At 33.6% G+C, this 24,000-nt stretch overlaps 1 protein-coding gene and 1 long non-coding RNA gene across 7 annotated transcripts in view; one reads left to right on the forward strand and one right to left on the reverse strand.

Moving 5' to 3' along the window:
- Positions 1–24,000, reverse strand: part of immp2l (inner mitochondrial membrane peptidase subunit 2) — a 209,514-nt gene that overhangs the window by 130,222 nt on the left and 55,292 nt on the right.
- On the forward strand, positions 5,290–9,416 carry LOC147837696 (uncharacterized). Of its 2 annotated transcripts, none has more exons than XR_015526479.1 (7): positions 5,290–6,155; positions 6,273–6,328; positions 6,722–6,781; positions 6,885–7,006; positions 7,386–7,500; positions 8,162–8,273; positions 9,173–9,416. It is a non-coding gene; the product is annotated as an uncharacterized LOC147837696 (long non-coding RNA). The 2 variants fall into 2 exon arrangements; XR_015526478.1 differs by having other exon boundaries at positions 5,290–5,997.

Consider the following 24,000-nt stretch of genomic DNA (forward strand, 5'->3'; position numbering starts at 1 on the left):
ATTTTTCATTATACCTTTTACAAGATTCTATTATCTACATTTTTGCACTGGGGGGCTGCATTGTCGTACTGCGCCTTTGAGGCTAGTCCTCCCCGCCTATTGATTCTATGTGCCTTTCCGCGTGCCTTAATCTCCTCCCTCGGCTGCATCAGACAACAGACAGACTTAAACGAAGATGATCTCATGTAGCATTTGCGAGAAATACTACAGTAAGAACTTTACCAATGAGTATTTGTTGTGCAGGATACGTGTTAATCTTCACTGCTGTTTGGATATCTGTTTTGTTAATGTAGAAAATAAACCTGATTTAACGTCCACAAAGCGGGATTGAAGCATCTTCTTTTAAAATTGTTCTGACACGTAGCAAAGCTCAATAAAGCTGAGGTAAATTGCTTTGCGCACGTCCTGTCTTGTTGATATGATTATACACATGACTACCGGGACATGTTAATACGTGCAGCATGTTAATCAATTCGGTGGGCGGGGGACCGTAATGCGGTCAGTCTGAAAACTGATAAAATTGGTCCACCGTTTTTATGTTGTTAAATTAAAAAAAGGACTGGGTGTATTTATTTTACCCCAATATGACGGTCTATACACTATATCTACACATACTTCTGTCCAAACAGCTTGAAAAGTAGATTTTTCACCATAAGTGCCCTTTAACAATAACAAAGTGCGCTCACAAAATAAACATTGTGAATTTTGTATTTACACAGACTTTAAAGGTTAATGCAACTGCTTCATATTTGACACAATCACAGTTGTACTATTTGTAACAATAGGAGATGATTCAAAGTAACTGTCATGACGAAACAGTGAGTTGGTAAATAAATGAATTGAATTATACTATACATAAAATCAATAGGGTGGATACATTTGGAGGACACTTATGGAAATGTTTGGTGTGCCTTGCTGCATTCCACCATTGGTCATTAATGTATGTAGGCTACACTTTAAAAAAAACTTTTTAAAACTACATACTTGAAATAATTTAAAACAACACTATTCTTACGGTTTAGGACAGACAACCTAATTGTTTTAAATTCAATTCACTTATATTTGTAAAAATGATTAGGTTAACTTAAGCAACATGAAGGAATTGTGTGGAACTAATCCGATCTAATCCTGTTTATATGAATTGAACCTGCTCCCAATCAGGTTTGACCTAGCAGAACTGTTGTTATGACAACAACTCTCGGATCAGCTTTGAAGAACGAAACGATCCTGGATCGTGTCAAATCGTCAATATCCAAATCCAGCTAACTGAGTAATCCAAGTACGAAGAACGGACCCCTGGTTGCCAGGTTGATGACAATAACAGAAGCAAGCATGCCTGGTGATCAAGCCTTGTGTTTTCTGCCAAGGTAACCCAGGATGTCATAACATAATTGGGTAAACAGTCAGTAGGTGGAGATACAAAGACCAAAACAAAATCAGAGATTGCGACACGAAATGCTCATTTTCTTTAGCATTGTTTTTCAGAAGTATGGTCACTTACTGTAGCATATTTCTTAAATATGCAAATAAATTATAATATTTTATGCTTTAGAAGGATCAAAATCTTGCATACAGGATCTTTAATATTTAATTTAAAAACATTGTAGTATAATATTACTGCAATGTCATTTTGACAGATGAAATGAAAACTTACCCTGTAAACTCATCCTCAATTTCTGAAAAGTAAATCCCCTAAACATGAGCTATAATCAAAACTGCCCAAACACTGTTACATATTGCCCAAAAAAATATCAAAAGTGAGTTTAGTTGGACTCCTGCTAGTCTTAGAAGTGGACAGAAGCTCTGATGCTACTTAAACGGCTCTTTGCTCTAAGGGAACATCATGCTCCATTACATCCAGCTCTATTATTTTACTCCAAGACTCTTTTTTTCCCATCTCTCCCTCTTCATCCGACTCTTTTTCCTCTGGTTTGTGGAACTGGATGTACTGTAGCAGACATCACTGTGCGGCGGACTGATGGGAAACGCCTGATAGCATCACGAGCACAGAGAGAGAGAGAGGAACTGCTGGCCGCTGTACAGGAGATATCAAGCCGAAGAAGAGAATTAGACACAGAGCAAGCCTGAGAGACAGAGGGTGACCAAAATGAATCGAACACCAGATAACAGTGACAGGACGGGAATGAGATATTGGGAGCGCTGATATTTAGGAAAGTGAAGAAGAACAGTCAAGAATGTCAAGCAGACGACGAGGGATCAAAACTGACAGTTTTAATTCAAAATTTAGTCTGGGGTTTATTGTGCATGATTTATTGGGTCACGTTATTATAATGTTAGTTTATGAAGTGGAATGAATGTTAGATGAATAAAATATAACCCCAGGCTCTGAACAATGCAGTTTTTTCCCCATTTCTTTTAAACTTTTTTAAAGCATCAAGTCAGACCAAACTACTGTATTAGGAAAATCATAACATTACAAATTTTGATTTGAAGCAAAGAAATACATAAAAAATTAACAGCATTATTGAAGGAAAATACTGCAATCCCCTGAATTGGTAATGACTATCAAAAATGAATAAAAAATTAAAACAATTATTTTTTTAAATTTAATTGGTTTAACCCCTTCAGACTAGGGATGCTTATTTTGTTAATTTTGCAAACCGACAACCGCCGCTCATTTACCAAAAATAACCGCTAACTGGTATTTAAAAAAAAAAAAAATTACATGTTTATTTTGTGTCTGACACATTAAATATTGCATTTTAAATACTGATTTGTTTTAATTGATTTATTTAGATGCTTTGTTGGCTGTACACTAAATCATCACAACTATAGCCAATTAGTTGTGTTTATGTGCTACCTAAGCATGCTCTGATGGAGAGAAAATCCTGACGTTCCAACTTGTTTTTACAGTTCAGAAAGTTTTGTTTTGCTGCTTCTTTCGCCAGTTGTGCAAATAAACAGAAGTGTGTATGACGCAGATCCAGGACAGAGGCAATCAGCATCAGTGCTGGTTTGGCATCAACTCGTCTTTGTCAAATTAAGACAAGCAATAGTCTTACAATCGCCCCACGAGTTAGTTAATAAATATGTGTTGCACATTACTGCAGCCTATAAAAATAATAACAATAATAATATTAAATCATAAATGCGTTCTTCGCTGCGTAAAAAATATATTGGATAAGTTGGCTGTTCATTCCGCTGTGGCAACCCCAGATTAATAAAGGGTCTAAGCCAAAAAGATGAAATAAACAAATGAATAATTTTATATGTATAATTTTGCATATTTAATGTATTCTAACTATTATGATGGGACATAAATAATAAATTGCTATGCATTTATTATTTGCCTATTTAACTTTTTTGTTATTGGTTGAATACATGTCAACTGGTCCAGTGCACTAGTTGTCTGCTGGTTTTGATTGCTCGTCAGAACTAGGGACCTGTACTTGCAGAACCCAATCCAAAATTTGAGAAGATAATACTACATTGATAAAATAAGCTGATGTTATTTTAACCGCTGTAAAAATTGGTCAAAATTATCCGCGGGAGTCCTACGAAATTAATATAGGTCTATGTAAAAACATTAATTTTAAAAGGTAAATATATTGGTATTCATCTAACTCAGAAGCAATGGCGCATTAACACCCTTTCACTCGTTAAGCAGCAAGTAATAAATCGCCCCAGAATAATGCCTGTTTGTCCCATAGTAAAAGTGTTTTGTCCGGTCGAACATGGTTTCTAACATTGCTACTGCACTCTGATTGGTAGAATTTCTGTAGCACCATGGGTATTACAGTTATCCTGCTAGAAACTTGCTACTTAACAGCTGTTTTAAAAAATTTGTTGAATAGATGTAATGAGTTTATCAAAAGGATTGACAAACCTCTTATATGCAGATGGCAGATGCTGAAAACACAGTATGTGTGAATTGTCCAAATGCTGATGTTTTTTCTTCAGTCCAAAACGGCATTTTAGTCTCAATCCCCTGCGGCCTTCAAACCCCAATCAAATCTGCTTGCTGGCCATAAGTCTCTCTTTCTCTCTGTTTAATTAAAACGGTGACAGGAACCAGTGACAGAGGAGGGAGGGTGCAATTTATAAAAGTGACATCTTTCTGCATGCGGCTGAAGGTTGACGTGCTAAGCACTTAGCATAATTAAAATGGCGAACAGGTAGGAGAGCATTATGGGTGGTGAGGACACACCAGCTGCCGGGGTTATAGATTGGGACCTTAGGATTTCTGAATGTCAGCAACTGGACGAGAAATCACAGAAGTCACAAATCAAAAATACAGAACATGTATCATATATCAGAGCCTGATGCTAAAAAAAACTATGCTACGAAAACTAAAGAGCTGCATTGTGTTTAATGTTAGCATGATGCTAAGCTAACGTTCCAAACAACATTATGCTCACTCAAAAAAAAAAAAGAAAATCAATTCATGTCTTTGGACATTATCATTCATTCATTCGTTTATTCATTCATTTTGCTGAAGTAATCAAAACTCAACCACTTTAATGAGTTTATTTCTTTGTACACTGTAAACGATTTCTGTTGTTTTCACAGTATTATACTGCATTTCTCAACAGTTTTTTACTGTATAAGCTGTGTACAGTGTGTTACTGTATATATTGTTGTTTTCACAGTATAATAATGTATTTTCAACTTTTCTATACTGTGAACATGGTTAACAGTATGTTACTGTAGATTTTATAATGAATTTTGGGGAAAAATCAGTTACTGTGTATCTAAATACAGTACTGCAAATGACCAAGAACAACTCCACACACACTATATATATATTATGATTATTATGTTTATTTATTTTTAGACAAATTATTTTGTGAAGTAAATAACCTAACCAGTTTCTTCAGACTATTCAAAACTGTCCCCTGGTTTTCCATTTTTGGGTGCACTGCTCCTTCATTTTATAAGGTAACATGGAAATATTAAATACTATTTAATAAACATAACTTTGTGCTAAACCAAAACGTAAATTGGAACAAAAATAATTGATTCACGTAACCAAAGACTGTTAAACACACAAAATGATTTCAAAGTCAGCTTGACCAACCTGCTTTAGACGGATTCAAGAATATTGGGCACCCATATGGGCCACCGTAGAGGTCACATATCTCCGCATTTTCAAAACAATATTTTAAAATACGCACTATCTTAATAAATAAACCACAGACTTGAGTTTAAAACAACTACATTCTCGCATGAAAAACGGTTAAAACTTTATATCATAACACATTTATTATCTAGTCATCGAAGACAGGGGCATGTCTCAATAATGTCCAGGCCGAGTAAAGCATGAGGTTTGCCGGATACATGAGTGATGGAGCGCCGTCAACCCCTGGAGGTCAGAATCTCCCCTATCGGCAAAGCACACTTAAAATTAGACATGATATCTAAAAACAAACCACAGATTTGAGTTTGGAAGAACTACATTCTCGCATGAAAAACTGTTAAAACTTCATTTCGTAACATATTAAACGCAATATTTATGATATGATCTGGCTTTTCTCATCCGCCATTATATTTGCTTGTTGGTGTAAAATGAACTCTGGGAGAAAAAATATTAATTCTCAAAACACTTCAAGCGAACCTTATTCTTATTGTTAAAGTCAGATATATGTAATATTTTCGCTGGTAAAGTGAGAAAAAAAAACAATATTTCTATTTTATCAATATCACGTTTGCACTGGTTCGGTTCAGAACTCAAACGACACCGAATTGGATTGAACCGTTTGCTCGGGAATTATTTTATCACATGTGTTCACAAGCACATTCAGCAATATGTGTATAAATGTGTGTGACCAAGCAGTATAACGAAATAGTAATGATTCATTGTTGTGTCTTACAATAATATACAAAAAGGAATCGGTTTTAGGCGGATTCGACTCTTTACTGTTCTAAGGAGCCGATTCATAGAACCGAGCCGACTCGATTCGACCTTCACCAGGCAAGCAACGGCTATCCTAATTTGAAATCCACCTGTCGCCTTTTTCTCCAGTGAATTCATCCTCGGTAAGTTTTTAAAAGTCAAATTCTGTTCGTTAAATCATTGTTTTGTGTATTTTTCCGTGTAGTGTGTGTGTAATTTTAAATAATTAACCAAGTTACGTTAGTTGTAGGTACTTATGTCACGTTATTCGACGCCAGACCGTGTTTGTAGTGTTTGCGAGGTATTAGATAACGTACAGTGAGTTTATCTTGAGTGAGTTTTTGACCATAGTAACGTTACCTGAAAAAAACGTAACTTTTACTTGGGGTTAACTGCATTAATGAATTCTCTATTTCAGCACAACACTGAGATGAAGGCAAAGTCACCATGAAAAGTTAAACGTTTAACGTTAAGGTGAGCTCTGGTCTTCATGTGGTCATTATGACTAAGTTATCATTAAGGTTAAATTTGTAAACTGTAAGTTAGTTATTCACTAAACTCATTAATGAAACAAGTCTAACTGTTTTATTAAATTGAGCTGATAATAAAATTCAGTTTATGTCTTTTAAGCTAACGTTAATATTAACATAATTCATATTAATTGTCTATTTCTCACTGGTTAATGAGCTTATTGTATAACGCTAGTGTGTCATTAATTGTACATTTAATTTTTGGTGTTCAGGTGTAGGGAATGATTTGTATACAAATTTATTTGAACCCCATACAGATTTGTATGGTTGTACCATAGATTTAGATTATTAAATGTTAAGTATTATTTTACTCTTATTATATTTATCTTTTTTGCAGCCACAGCAATTGATGTTGAAAAACTGATGCTACCAATCTCTCCTCTCTTGATTATTCAAGGTAATGTTGATGTCTTCCTCATTTTGATTAGATTTTGAAATGTCAAGTTGTTCACAGATTTGTTGTGAGGAGTTTCATGTACAACCTCTTTTTCTTCTTCCAGTAGCGACGCAGTGGCACAGTAGGTAGTGCTGTCACCTCACAGCAAGAAGGTTGCTGGTTCGAGCCTCGGGTGGTTCAGTTGGCTGAATACAATGGCATAATGATTCTGCTTGCTCACAGGAGGTACTTGATTTAGTTTTCCTCAAGCAATAGATCAGTTTTTATGAGTAATGCGTGACACTTGAATTAAAGGGACAGTTCACCCAAAAATGAAAATAATGGCATCTTTGGCATCCTCCACTTGTTTCAAAATAGTTAGATTTTTTTTTGTTCCATTGAACACAAACTCATATTTTTTTTAAAGAAATTTGGTTCAAGTATGGATGTCAATAGTTTCTGGGTTCTAACATTCTTCAAAATATCTGCTTTAGTGTTCAACAGAAATTTAAATGGATTTAAAACACATGGAGTAATGGTGGCAGAAAAGTACACTATCCTTTTAAATATTTTATACTGAGACTTATTTATATGTGTCTTGTCTTTTGCCATATTGTCTTTCTAGCTCAGATTGTGATGGACCTGGAATGTGACACCAGATACTCTTAAGTCAAGAACCAAATAAAGCACAGATGTGGAGGGATCTGCAACTAAACTAACTGGAGGAAAGGAACCTTTAGGTAAAAAACACCTGCTTTATTTAGATCTGAAGTATTTTATTTGGCATAGAGTATTATTTTTTTATTCTTATTCTAATTTTATTTTATGTATATACTGAATAGAAGTTAAATTTCACAACAAATGATTGAATATAAAATATCATCTAGATGTCTTATTTTTCATTGTCTTAAACAGGGGTGCTCAACCCTGTTCCTGGAGATCGACCTTTCTGCAGAGTTTAGCTCCAACCCTGATCAAACGCAACTAAACAAACTAAATAGTATCTGAAGGAGCACTTGGTAAATAAAGACAGGTGTGTTTGATCAAGGTTGCAGGTGAGCTCTGTGGAAAGGTAGATCTCCAGGAACAGGGTTGAGCACCCCTGATCTAAATGCTCAAAAATGCTGTTTCCGAGGCGAGGTTGGATGTAGTTCAGAAATAGATTCATTAGGATCAATGCTTAAAGTAAATGTTTACTTCTCTCTGTAGACCAAACATGCTTAGTATCCCTCACATTTTAATAAATTATTTATTTTGGTTACTTTTACATCTATATATGGGTAAGCAAGTATTTAATAAATAAAATGATTTTAAACCACTTGACTTAACCAAATGACTCTATTACCCTAGCTGCTGGGAAAAAAAAAACATGTAAAATAACAGATTTTTTTTTATTTACAGTGTGGGTGAACATACCACCTTGATGTCCAGCAAAGGCTGCACAAGAGCTCATTTGATGGCACATATTCTGTCCTGTCTACATCTCTGACGACCTGGAAGTGCTTCGACATCAGTGAGTAATAAATCTTCATATTATCATGCATTCAGGATTTCTGTTTTAAAAAATTTGGTATTTAAATAATTTTTAACGTTTTACTGATGCTGTGCACAGTAACGTCATGATGATTTAATTTGAGGCAATGTCACTCGTGAGGTGTAATAATATTTATTTGTCTCACTGACAGGCCATCACTGCATATTGAAATACAGTAATACGAATTGACCGCAAAATATTACCACAAACTTTTCATGAAGTAGACTGCTTGACTACTCTTCGGTTCTCTGCTCAACTTTAACACATTTGATCGTGTCGCTGCACCTCTTGGCAGATTTTGCCAAAAATGAATGCTTAGTGATTACTTTGTTTTATACGAACCAAATGTCAGTAACTTATCATTAGCATTATTTTTTTGAAAAATCACCCATGGCTTTCATGTTCTCTAACGTAATCTTGTCTGTAAGTTAGAAGTGGATTTTCACATGTTAAAAGTACTTGATTAACATTATTCACATTAAATTAGATTATTTTATTTATTTATTTATTTTTAATATGTAGCCTCTTAAGGTCAGAATGAACTGTGTTCACCGCTCTTAAATCCGTGGAAGCGCTAGTGTGGTCATGGAATCAGATATTCAAGTTATACAGAGTCAGACATTAAGTTAAGATGAGACTTTATTTTTTACATATCTGTGTGGACACTTGACTAGTGTTGACTTGACTGATCTTTTCCCCATTAACATTAGTGTAATTGTAAATTGACAACAAACTATTTCCCCAACAAAAACAATAAAAAACAGTGTTTTATATATATATATAACAGCAGTACGGTGTTTGGTTTCTAAATGAATGAAATAATTTGAGGCATGATTAATTTTTTCTCCAGTGATTGATTTTGCTTGTCATTTTTGCAGGATCATCAGAAGTGCTGCTGCCCTTTTTCACTGTCCCTTTTCCACAACATCATTTGACCTTCATCATTTCCTGTCTTGTAGCAGTATTTTCACCTGTTTTTAAAATTGTAATACTTTTTGATGCATTAATTGTTGACTGGTTTTAATGATCAATTGTTCATTAGTGTTCTGTTGCTTTGTTATATTGAATAATTGCTACTGTTTCAGTAGGGTTTACACAATAAACTTTTATTGTGAAGTTAAAGTTTCAATTTCTTTATTTTTCTTGTATTTCTTGAACAGTTAAAATAATATTTGTGCAATTTTTGAAAATGTTTTGCTCAATATAAAGTAGCACTATTAAATACAATAAAATAACATTTAATAACTGTAAAATACTATACAGTAATAATGAAAGTAACGTTAAAATACCGCAGTTCTGCAGAATAAAAATGTACAGTGAAATACTGTTTTCAGTTTTGCAGTATGTGTATCACTACTGTAATTGTTGTTACAGTAAAAAAAGAAAACAGTAAAATGATGTATTACATTTTACAGTAAATCTAATACTAATGTAATTAGTATTACAGTAATGTTACTGTTTTATGAAATACAGCAGCTACTGGATAATTGTTGCCAGTAACTTACTGTTAATTTAACAAGAAATCGTTTACAGTGTAGCCAAAAATTGATTTAGATTTTTCAATAGCTTGCTGTTAGCATGATGCTACACTAATGCAACAAAATAATCAGCTTTTATATAAACAAAAAGTAAAATGTAATGCCATTATTATTTGCTTCCCCAACAGCCACAGGTTGTCAACATGACGTCAGATTGACGTTGTACCCCCACGTTGTAGGAACATTGCATTTTGTTTGAAAAGTAAAATTGGGTTGACGTCAGGACCCAACGTCAAGCTGACATCAATGTTCAACGTCCAAGCTAAAATCAATCAAATATCAACGTCTAATGATGTTACAGCTTTATTCATATATTAATGTCTTATAAATGTCTATATTAATGTCTTATGACGTTGTGTGCCTGCTGGGTCTGTAATATGTTTTTCTACTTTTGTAGACAAAACTTGATGTAAAACTTATTTTGGTAACACTTTACAATAAGGTTCATTAGTTAATGCTTTTACTAACATGAACTAATCATGAACAACACATGTACAGCAGTTATTAATCAAAATTGAACATTTACTAATGCATTATTAACATCCAAGTCCATGCTTGTTAACATTAGTTAATGCACCATGAGTTAACATGAACTAACAATGAACAACTGTATTTTCATTAAGTAACGTTAACTAACATGAACAAATACAGTAGTAAATGTATTGTTCATTGTTTGTTTATCTTAGCAAATGCATTAATTAACATTAACTAATGAACCTTATTGTAAAGTGTGACCCTTATTTTTTAATAGTATGAACTTAGCATGTTGCTAAGCTAACAGTGGGGAAAAAAAATACGGTAAAGTCTAGATCGGATATGCGGCCGGCCGGAAGTGCGCTATGCACATTAATAAAGCAGCATTTTTTTATAACACTGTATAACAATAATTTATATTTTTACAGTACTGTGAGGGTTGGGTTTAGGGATGGGTTGGGGGTAGGCGTTCAAAAATAAATTTTATTGGGTTATTTAATAGATAACATAACTAATACTCGGTACAACAACTGTTTTTACATTACTGTGACGGTTGGGTTTAGGGTTGGGGTGGGGGTAGACGTTAATAAAATAAAACAAATGAGAAATTTAATAAATAATAAAAATAATTCTCGTTAACTTCCGGCGGCAAACGTATCCTCTCTAGCAACAACCAAAAAATACTAGGTTTAACAAAATAATAAACAAATTAATTGTATGTAGAAGGTAATATATTTAGTGGTCCCTCGTTATTCTATGGAGTTACATTCTAAAAACCCACAACTGGCAAAATCCATGTTTAAAGGCTGTAAAACCCCTCACTACACACTTTATACAGTTTTCTCAGACAGACATTCACATTTTCACACTTTTCTCTCTTGTTCAAACCCTTTGTAGAAAAATAAGTCCAGTATTATAAAATAAAAGCAAAGATCAAAACCATTTGTTCTTTGTTTATTTATTCTGTAATGACACCCTACAGCCAAGTAACTTCTAACTTTATTAGCATGTCCAGGAGTACAACTTTTTGTGCGATGGTTAGCATTTGACAGTGCAGAATATTTTTTCGACATTGTGGGAAGAAAGCTTGCAAACATACAGTTCAGCACTTTAGATTCACACAAGGCATGGGCCGGTATAAGATTCTGATAGTATGATAACCCTGGATAAAAATATCACAGTTTCACAGTATCACGGTATTGTGATTACTGCTCCAAAATAAGTTCTTTTTAAATATCTGCGTAAAAAACAACAACCTTTTCCCCTCATTAAACACAATATATTTTATTTTAGGAAACATTTAATATATGTTGAACCAGTAGCTTCTGATGTAGAGGTTCCTTTTCTGCTGAAGATATCATTGTCGTAAAAAAACAAAATAAAATAGTTGTGAAAAACATTTTTTGAAAAAATAAAAAACTTATACCTTAGGAATGGTATAACTAAGAACTTTGCCGGTTTTCAAACCTTGCTTTTCCAACTTTTTGCGATATACAATGAAGTTTATTGTCCCATGCCTAATTCATACTGATCAAAGATTTATGTAAATTTGGCAAGCTGAATGCATTCTGGAGACACGGCAAAAAGGAGATTGATTGACAATGGTCTACAGCCAATCAGGACACAGAACACAATGCGCTGTAGAGAAAAGGCATGTCAAATTGCATGAAAAAAACTGCGAAACAGCGAGGCAACGAAAAGTGACCCACATTATTGCAAGGGACCAATATACATATACATTTATGTGATATAATTTTTGCCTATACATCTAGCCAAAAAATTATTTAAAAATATTTCAGTAGTTTGACGCTAATATGTTGCTAAGCTAATTTGTTTATATGGTTTGTTTGTTTTTTTGCTTTTTTGCCCTTTGGAACAGCAATGTTACTCTATTATTTGCCTCTAAAGAGTTTTCCTTTCTGCTTTCACAACAACAACTCAACCTTGAACCTAAAGAATACAGCATGTTTATAACAGAAAATATTTTCAGCTTTCTTTTCAGCCAGAGCAATAATTATATATTTTAATATAAAAATGCTTTAGAGTAGTAATATAATGACATTCTTGGCTCTTAAATGAGATTTCTTTTCAGCTTGTATAATCAAAGCTTAACCTTACAACTGATATTTCAACAGCCTGGCATTAGCATGTTGCTAAGCTCTTTCTTGGAACAGTAATTACATTTTTTTCAGCCTAATCACAGCTATTTTTTTCAATAAATAGCATTTGCTAAGGTAGGACTACATTTCTTAAAGCAATGACGCTGTACAGTAAACAATCTCTAAAATCCTATTTTAATGACACCATACATTAGCATATAGGTAAACCAATTTTCAATATTCTAAATAGCATTAAAAACACTGAGCACATAATTTTTTTTAGAAAAAATAATTGACCTTTTTATTTACAACCCAACCTTCAGTAAAAACCTTACATTTTTCTACTTTAGCATTTCAGAAAAGCCTTCAAAAAGAGATTATGTCCTATAACGACATCTCTGCAGGCAGCTCCCTAAAAATACATCACACTACAAATGTTGAAGGCATTGCGAATGCCATTTGAAGTTGTCCTTAAGAAATAAAAGCACAGATACTAAAAACATGATGAAATTTCCATATCATCAAGCCAATGATTGAACTGATGCAGGTCCCAGTGTGTCTTGCGGGACAGCTTAAATCAGCACCTGATGTGCGAAGCAGATGAACGTAATAATGGCAAATAATGATGCCTATTGACAATTTCAGACAAGCAATTAATCAAGAAAACATTGCGCTACTGTATTGCAGGCGAAGAGTGATCTGGCTTTTCAAGGATGACATATCTGCAGTCTGCAACTCGCTTTAATCATCTACAAGACACAGTTTCTCGCTATTGATTTGGAGGGGGTGGCAGCAGGCAGATGTGGTGCAAACAAGCGAGACATTGAATAACTATCAAATAAAGCTGGACGGACAGAAGCGGAAACTAAAGAGGAGGAAGACTGCTTTTCTAGGGCGGTCTCTTCCTCTCAGGAGAGAGCATCTGTTGCAGTTTCAAAGGTTGAGGATCCTACTAACATTGGCTTTTTCATGCTTGTTTTAACAGATGGGATTATTATGTATTTATGGCTGCCTCTGTCTGTTTTGACAGGGTGTTTTTAAGGTAAAATTCTGGTTACTGCAGCAAATTCTGTCAATGTATTTTAAATTCCCCAAAGTTTCAGCAAACTAATAAATTGGAAACAGCCTGAAGGTAGCATAGCAAAAAGCCAGAGGTTATATGCATTATATAAACAGCATTATTGCAGCGTAACTTTAATGACTCTTATACTTGAGGGCTGTTAAATGCTAGATTCTGATTGGCTGATTCATTATTTTTAAGGAGCCTCACAGCTAAACTAGTTGGAGACAGGTTCCATAATTACAATGGTGAATTATTTTAGTCATTTCAGAGCCTGCAATTGTCAAAAGTTTCGATGAGTAAGAAACTAGTCCACACAGCAGCAGTTTAAGGACAAAAACCTGACAAATGTTCTGAAATACAACATCTGAACAGTGTTTAATATACTGATTTTTAATGTTTTTATTACTATTTTATCCTAAAAATGTACAGTTTATACTGATCTATTTTTGCATTGATTTGTATGAATAATTAATGTTGAAAAATAATATAATATATTGAACATTAATGTGATATATTGAATAATATGATGTATTGTTGATATAAAGAAGAAGTTAAAAACACAGGATTGTGTTTCTGAGTATGCTTTTCAAGACAGTTTAAAGCATTGAGCCACAGGTAATTAACAATTTTGTTTCAAGAAATAATTGTTTTTATTGTATTTGTATTGACTTTATGTGCAGTATACAGCGGCCACTTTATTAGGTACACACCTTACTATTTCATTACAATTTTCACACCGGCAACACAAACACAGACGAAGGGGAGATAGACAGTGATTCGGAGAGCAGCATTTGTAGCTGATCAGAGAGCTGTGTGAAGATGGAGGATATATGGATGGAGTATATAATATTCTAGTGATAGTACTGTAAGCTTAGCAATTAGGTAATTAGGCAACTTAGTAATTAGGCAAATTATTGTATAACGATGGTTAGTTCTGTAAACTATAAAAAAAAATCAGCTTAAAGGAGCAAATAGTTTTGTCCTTAAAGTGGTTCATAAAAAAGTAAAAACTGCTTTTATTCTACCTAAAAAAAAACAAATAAAAAAAAAATAAAAATATTTTCAGACGTACTGTAAAAATTTCCTTGCTCTGTTAAATATAATTTGGGAAATATTCAAAAAAGAAAAATGTATATACTGTATATATGTCTGTCAACATCTCAAAAAAATGTGTTTTGGTGTTTTATGACCCTTTTCCACATCTGTGGTTCGGTTAATTTGGTGGAGACCAAGGGCAACAAATAATCCATTGTAGCACTTTTCTGGCATTTTTGGGTCCTTTTTACAACATACTGATTGCTGTGGTCCGAGTCAGTTGAAAGAACCAAAACGCAGTCATGTGACAAAATCCACATTACTCATTGGCCAGATGTTATTGATTGCATTTACTAAACTGCTTTTCGTTTGGTCAGAATTAGTGTGTGGGAAAATGCCAATGGAACTCCCGCAAGTAAACAAACCAGCAGACACAAAATGTTGATTTATCCTACTATGGAGGTACGACTGCGCTGGCTGATTGTATCCTTGGTCCCAGTATACTATATAGTTTGTATACATAGACACACTATACATTTCGAGATTGAGGCGCGGTTGCAGCTGGAAACCAAAGTTTTAATGCATTGCAAATGGTAAAGGTGCATCGCGAGTAACTTCAGGAGCAGGCATGAATTAATTTAGCTAAAATGTTTTCCCTTCTCTCTCCGTTTAAATTTGTTGGTAAAGTGCTTTCAACAATTTTTTTTTTGCACAGCACATCAGACTACGGCAGCTGGATTAGTCCAGAAAAGTGCAGTACTTTTTGCGGTTGGGTCTGTTTTAATTTGGATCATGTTCTCACCACAAACAAACCGCTCCAGGGTTTATTTGAAAGTGTACAGAGACCACCTCTTGAAGAAGGTCTCGTTATGCTTTTTTGGTCTGCTTTTGATTTTGCCCAAACGAACCGCACCAAGAGGAAAAACACAATATATTTAGTTATTAAGTAATCTAGTCTAGTAATTAAGTTAACTTAATTTATGTTGTGACAACATGAAGGAATTGTGTAAAGCCCTGCATGTTTTAAAGTGAATGAACTAAGGTATGGTCTTCACAGCCTCAATACAACTTTGTTCTTTTTTACCAGAACAATAAAAAACTCAATCAAACCATAAACCCAAAACATTCCTCTAGATCAACATAAGAACAAAGCAACATTGACTTAAAGCCTTCATGACATTTATATTTGTATTGTAGCCTCAAAACAGCAGGAAAAGTGATTGAGCAAAAACTCATAATCAGAAAGCACATGACAAGCGTCAGCTCCAACAGCGGCCTCGCTGCAATATTCCAGCCCGAAAGCCAAATTCCCCTCGCCTCCTGCTGACGGGACCTGATGAGCTCACAGTGGTGGAGCCAAAAAAGATGGCAGAAAATAAAGCAGCGAGAAGGCCTGTGTGCTTAAATATAACACTGCATGCGCTGGAGTAAGAGGAGATAATAGTCACCGCCGACCATTTTTGCTCCTGTCACACACTTCACACTGCAGTCTGATAACATTCATCACCGGCTTGCAGAATGCAGACAATAGACTGGATGATGAGCAATGCTTGCTTTAATGGAGTTGCTTTATTATAGGTAAAAACCACAAAAGACTTTTAAATCAATCCTTACTTTGCACAATGTACATTAAGGCGTTGGGATGCTTAAATTCACTTGTGACTTCTAAAGTGTCTCATATTTCTTTTTTTGTTGTTGTTGTAATATTAGTATAGAGTGTAGTAGACTGTTATTACGATCCATTTTTAGCATTATCAGCCATAACATTTTTGGAAATAAGAGTATAATTCTAATGTCATTCATTTACAGTATTAACATTTTGTTTTGTATTTATTTAAAAAGTAGTAGTAGTAGTAATAATAATAAACATAATAATAATAATTAATGATATATATATATATATATATATATATATATATATATATATATATATATATATATATATAATATTATATTATATTATATGGTAAAAGAGCAATAGACATTCTTAATATAAATGATTAGCGCCAATATCAGCCATAACATATTATGTTTTTTATTTATTTAAATAATGTAATCTATTTTGTACAGTTATTGACTATGATTTTTGCATTTATTTCTTAATTGTACAAAATTCAGAATGATTTTATTATCATCCATGTGTCTTGTTGCTGATTACATTTCAATTTAAATTGTTTTTTTTAAAACATTAATTAGTGATTTTTTTCCATGCCATCCCCATCATGATGCCGTAAATTGTAGCGTGTTGAATGTGAGATGGGACTAATCTTAGTCTTAAAACTGGAAACACCCATCTGTTTCTAACAAGTCAAAAGAAAGAAATACCCGCATGTACTTAGCATTTTTTCTTATTGCAAACACAAGAGTATTCTTGTAGTGATTGGTTGTTTTGGCTTGTACGGGGTTAATTATTGTAATCTAATGATTGCAACAGAGAAATACTGGGAAATCTCTGTACACTGATGCCATTTCATGCCGTTCATCTTATAATCTTAAACTGTGAAAATCACCTGTTTTCTCAACATTTTAGACATTACGCAAGAGAATCATTCCAATACTAGCTCTAAAATGACGTTTGTGAATTAGTAATAATTTCTGCTGTTCTGACGTCAGCTGCAGATATGAATGAATGGCAGAGGAAAGTTTTTGATATCAAAGATTTTAAGACTCTTGGATTTTCTTTTTTATATACATGATTATGCCTTCAATACCATTATCCCTGGCTGTATATCGTCACTGAAGGGACACTAAGGCACGCACGCCTTCCACCGGTGACAATATATATATATATATATATATATATATATATATATATATATATATATATATATATATATATATATATATGAATTTCTGCTGTTTTTAAATTCTTTACATTTATACTTATCTCATTATATCCATTTCCAAAATGAATGAATAAATATATAATATAATTAATAACTACTTTACATTTATTATCCATGGATCCATAATCCACAATGTATGCACAAAAGTCACAGAAATGCTGGATTTATGCATAACAGAATGAGGTTAAAATCGGGTCTTAAGGAAAAAAGTCGAAAACTTTAAGCAACAAAGCTTTACAGCAAACAGATGCAAGTCTAAATCATCATTTTTCCCAGCTGTATTTCACACTCTGAGTTGCAGAAAAACTCAATTGACCTTTTCAATAAAACACGGTTTACAAGCGCCGCTACCGCCAGCATATAAAGGTCTACTAACTTTAATGTTTATGCCATTTTCTAAGAAACCTCCTGCAAACAACTGTAATGCGGAGCACGGAAATGTCTTCGCCCTAATGCGAATACTTATTAATCCATTTTATGGCCAACCACTTACTCTCCGCGTCCTGCTCAATAGCTGTGGTTTATGACAGCACTTCATATCGATTTCTAAGGTGAAACCGGAGATTTAATTACAAAAAAATACATTAAGAGTCTTTTTCCAATCACCTCTATTGTGATCCGGCTGTCAAAATGGCTGCTTAGGCCTTGTGGTGTAAAAGACTTTTTTGGGAAATGGGCTCATTTTACAGCTTCCCTACAGTTAAACGGATGAGTTTACCATTTTTTAATCCATTGGGAGCACTTTTAGCTTAGCATAGATCATTGAATCAGATTAGGCCATTAGCATCTCCTTAAACATTTTTAAAAAAAGAGTTCCGATCATCGAGAGCGTTAAAGTTGGCAACTTTGATCTCATATTTAAAAAAGATATTGCATCACGTCATCAAATCAGTTACATTCCCACTGTTTTCTAGTGTAAAAATGTTTTGCGCCTTTTATCAAATTAATTTAACTATGGAAAATCAAGTTGTTGCTGTGGCTTTGCTTCACTTATCTAATATGTATCCATATGTCTGAACTATTCTGAATATTGCTTTGTACTGCCGTTATAGTTAGCATGATATTCCTGCTTAAAAAACATATATAACATTAAGTTAGTTAACTTTATTTGTGACGGTAGAGAAATTCACCATTCATTTAGAACGGACCTTCGGGTCACACGGAAGGCGGAGAAATGATAAATTTGTGTCACTTTATCTTCGCTGATAAGATATATAGCCAGTTACACGACATTTTTATGTAACTCCCAATGATACTTCCGGGTTTCTTCCCACCGCAGCCTCGATTTCGCTTTTGAAAATGGCGGCCGCGTGAAATCAGTCTATTGTGTATAGTGTGTGTAAGTGAGGGTGCTTTCACACCTGTAGATTGATTGTTTTGTTCCCAAACAGGGTTTAAAATCATTACAATGTTGCACTTTGTTCGCTTTTACACAGCAAAGTTTCTAAATGGACCAAATTAGCTAAAACAAGTTATGTGCGAGTGAACTCTCCTCACATTTGTTAAAGTTCCACTGATTGTTTTTCAAAGACCCGCTCTGCTGTCATGCGTCCTTATTTTAATTTAAGATATGATGAGCAATGAGACATTATAAGCGAAAAGCTGAGCATTAAGTTTGAATGGTGACACCAACAGACACACATTTCTCATACATAACCATTGGACAGAATTATGCATTATAGGCTTTACATTATAGAGAGAAAAATAACAGATAAACCTAGACTTTAGTTTAGTCAAGTTTCATAACGGATAACCGTTCTCGTTAATAGCTCAGCATGCTTTTCACATTTACCGGTGTGATGACATCCCGCCCTAATCATCATTCTCTCTTCATTTAGCCATATATGCCTATTACATAGCCATATTATACTGTGGTAAGGCCTGGTTAGTTAGCTTAATGGATCCTATTGCTATCTTATTACAATCGATCCACTCTAGCCGAGACCATATCACTCAGGCATTCTCATATGGATTGTTTTGACACAGATTCAAGCACGATTTCTTGGTTCACATATGCCAAACAAACTGCGATAACGAAGGAAACACGCCAGGGTCCGAAATAAAAGTCTAGATGTGAAAGCACCCTAGGAGTGTGTATGGGTGTTTCCCAGTACTGGGTTGCGACTGGAAGGGCAACTGCTGCATAAAACATATGCTGGAATAATTGGTGGTTCATTCCGCTGTGGCGACCTTTGAAATAGAAATTAAGCCAAAAGAAAATAAATGAATGAATGATTGCGCTGGTGTTCTGAAGTCATTTCCAACTTGGCCTTTAAGGCAAATCTTCTGCCAAAATGACACCGGCCTCTTTGATCACAAGTTTGTAGGATTTCGAATAGTTTTCCTTCATATTTTCTGAAGTAATTTCCGACTTGATGGAAAACCTCATCCCAAAATCACAGTGGCCTATTTGTTTAAAAGTTTGTGGAATTCTGATTGATTTCCGTAATGTGTTTGTATACCATGGGCGGAAATTCATGAGGTCAGACAGGGCCAGGTGTACCTTATGTTTATTTAATTCAGATAACAAAACCAGAAAGCATTTGTTTTCAAGTGCAGGTGGTGTGCTTTAACGAAGATATTTCAAGTTTTTTGTAGATACAGTGGGTTGGTCTGTGAGGCAAGCGTTCACTGAGATTACAATGTTTACCAACCCAAACATCGGTTCATAACAATGAAGAAACCGATATAAAGAACACAAGTTTGCACCAAGCCTCTTCCCCGGAGGATTGTTAGTCAACAGCAATTGATGATTGGCTATTTTACTAGAAGGCAGGGCTTACTTCGATAAATCGGCCATATTGACCATTATTGGTCATTTTCCAATTTTAAACTATTTACGTACGAGCGGGTGCAACTATTTGAATCTCTTTGGCTTGAGACCTCTGGTCTCATCCACTTCTATTCATTTTTAGATGTGAAAAAAGATGTGAAAATTTTCTTATTATATTATTCTGCTTTGTCTGTAAAGTCATGGACTAACTTGTTTGTAGAGCAAGTAGTTTGACAGTTTTCTCCCATTTATTATTCCTAGTAGTTTCCCCCATAGGCAACTGAATCGGACGTTCTAAAACTGAGGCAAAAACGAGCGCACATCCGTATTTTAGAATAAGGTCAATATGAGTTACATGTGTATTCTGTAGTCTTTTCTATTTTCAGGTTCTGTGTAATATCGTTGTGCCTGCTGTAGCCATGGTATGGCCACAAAGTCTCTTGATGCCAGAATGAGAGTAAAGTTTCACATTGACCTAGAAAAAAGCTACTTTTTGTTTTCGATCACTTAGTATACAAAGTAGAGAAGAGTCAAATTTTAAATAGGAACTATGATAGAAATAAAGAAAACTATCAAAACTCTTTTAAAGCAAGATGCTAATGGTCTAATCTGATTCAATGATCTATACTAAGCAAAGCTAAAAATGCTCCCGCCAGACGCAGAGAGTGGCTGAATGGATTCCAAAACGGTGAAACTATTTAGCTCTAGGAGCTGTAAAATGCTCAAGTGTTGAGATCCTTTATTTTTGAGCTTATTATGTTAATTTCCAGTCCATTCTTTCCTGTTTAGAAACGCGCTGTGACTGGTTTGGAAAGTTTCTAATCAGGGCCGCTCCAGGACTGACCTCCAGAAAGATCTGCGGCGTCAGGAGCGCCAGGGCCATCTTTCTTCCTCCAAGCTATTAGTCAAAGTCACGTTAGCCCATATTTCACCTTGGCCTCCACCAGCTGGCCTGAACAGCAGTCTTCTTTAGGAGAAGAAAAAAAATGGAACGGATGAACGAGCGCAAATCAATTAGTTAATTAGCGAGGGAGGCTGGGGTGGATGGTTTTGAAACTGTAATTGTGTTGAACGTCAAATGTGGTTGGAAATAACGGCTGCTGAAGGGGGTAAACTGTCACTGGAAAGTGGTAATGTAACACCAGAGTGAACAAATCTTCTCAGGTGTCTCTACTTAAAATAGTAATTCTGTACCATGTTTTTTACATTTACATTTTTATGATATTACATTATATATATATATATATAAAAAAAACATATATTTTACTTAAAGACAGTGGTTCAAGATGCATTCGTGGATAGTTTTGATTTTAGTGTTAAAATTAATATAATTGATCAGTTTCACAGTGTTTACAATTGTCAGTTGTCCAAGATTGTATTTATTTATTTATTTATAAATAATATAATAATAATATAATATAAATTATAATATATAATATAATAATATAAATTATAAATAACATTGTATATAAAAAGCATACTAATATATAATTTATATATATATATATATATATATATATATATATATATATATATATATAAATACATATATATGTTAAATATAAACATATATATGTATATTATATGCATATTATATGCATTATATATATATATATATATATATATATATATATATATATATATATATATATATATATATATATATATGTTTTTTTATTGTTAAATAAAACATTTTGTTAATGTTTTTTCTATATATAAATATTATGTAGTAATATAACAAATAAATGTATTCATTCATTAATTTTCTTTATCATTAATCAAGGGTCACCACAGCGGAATGAACCGCCAACTTTTCCAGCATGCAACCCCTCACTGGGAAACACCCATACACTCTCGTTCACACTCATACACTATGGACAATTTTATCTTACCCAATTCACCTCTACCACATGTCTTTGGACTTGTGGTAGAAACAGTAGCACCCAGAGGAAACACACAGGGATGGGCAAAAAAACACTGAAATGTATTTTAAAATAAAATACCAAATACCTCCATTTTAAGTGTATCGGAATAAATTACGAAATACAGCAGCAACAACAAGTATCAAAATAAAATACTGTGTTTTAAAATGAGTACAAACTACTTTTTCAAGAGAGCATGACATTACTTTGCAAACCTTCCATCAATGAGCCTATTCGATCAATGCCTTCTCTGCATCTCATTCACTTCTGTACATGAGGAAGTATTCATAAAAATGTAACGTGTGTTTCTTTTTGATTTTAATATAGAGTTTGAACTGATTTCATACAGAAAGTCCTGTCTTGAAGATGATCTCACTGTAAAAACATCTAATGCAGATCATGAGTTGGAATATACTACTAAATCTCTATCTATTGTAAAAGCAGTCACCATCTCTTAACAGTCTTATATTTTAAAACGTGACATATGAAAAGGTTATTTAACATTTTTGTTCATCCAATTTGTTAAATTTAGTTGTTTTTTTGCTAATTAAATCTGTAAACACGTAAAATCAAGATTTGTGAAATCTACTACTCATGTTTTTTTTTCCTCTTCAATACACAATATAATACACTAGATCTGTTTTTGCTTCCATAAAAGCTGAGTAAGATGGTTTTGACCACTCTGTAGACTGCAGTAATATTAAATATTTTTGTCTCATAATGACTTACTATGTTCAAGTTTGTCATTAAAAAACATATAAAGAGCATCTGCAGATCAGCTACTGGCATTTAAAAGAGCCAAGGAAGTTTTGTAGGTATCGCCACTAAGACTTTATGTTGTTTGTCCTATTTTCTTGACTTATTTTGACTTGCTCCCAAATGTACCCCTGCAAATCTACCCTATCTGCTATTTGTCTGTTATTTTCTTTATATGTGATGCATAATTTCCATCCATAATCCAAGCATTGATCAACTTTTTCATTATTAATTAATTTTCTATTCTAGCCTTGGCAAGTAACCGAGAAAAGAAAACACTACTAGACTTCTTACAAAGTATTTTACAGTATTTTAAAAATACAAAAACACAAGACACTAAAGTATTTTGATACAAAAAATATTAAACCATTTTCATAAACCTTTTCAAACACAAAATACAAAATACTATTTTGTACTTAAAATACGTATTTGAAATACAAAACGGGGAGAACATGATCAATAAATATTATTTGTATTTTATTAATGTATTCTTCATAAACAATTAAAATTTGTTTTGAAAACTGTCACACTGTTGAACACAATAGGGGTTATATATTCACCTCCATTTAAAACCATATTTTAATAATACACAACTAAAAAAATATTGAACTGCAATATTATTTTAATAGCATGACTACATTATTATAAGTTGTCATTAAGTTTATTATTTAAATTACATACTGTACATATTAAATAAAGTTGTGCTCGAACTGTAGTAATAAATGAATACTACACACAAAAAACTGTTCAATTACTTTATGTTATTAAAATCTTTCTTATTGTTAATATTAATGAAGTAATCAAGATAGCATTAAATAGTAACTATTTAAACATGAATATATATCCTCAAGAGTGTGCTTGCAATCCAACTTAGAGACTAGAAGAGCTGTTTAAAAAGCAGGCAGCCTTCCAAGGACAGAAGCACTATTCCCAGAAGCGCATTCATCATCATGCAAACTTAAACCATACTACAATTTCACTATTATATAACCAACATCAAACCAAGAGAATGAGCATTTCAGTCCTTGTCAAATGTTTTGGCAAAAAAAAAAAAAAAAAAAAAAAAAAAAAACGGAGTAATGTCAAGGAATTCACTTTTCACTATAAAAGAAAAAAAAAAAAACAAGAACCTGAAGCAATGTGCAACTTTAATTTAATCTAAAATGTAATTAAGAGACTTTCTGTCCACAAAGATAATGC

This window comes from Danio rerio, chromosome 25, assembly GCF_052040795.2.
Source record: "Danio rerio strain M-AB ecotype USA chromosome 25, GRCz13ab, whole genome shotgun sequence".
NCBI lineage: Eukaryota > Metazoa > Chordata > Actinopteri > Cypriniformes > Danionidae > Danio > Danio rerio.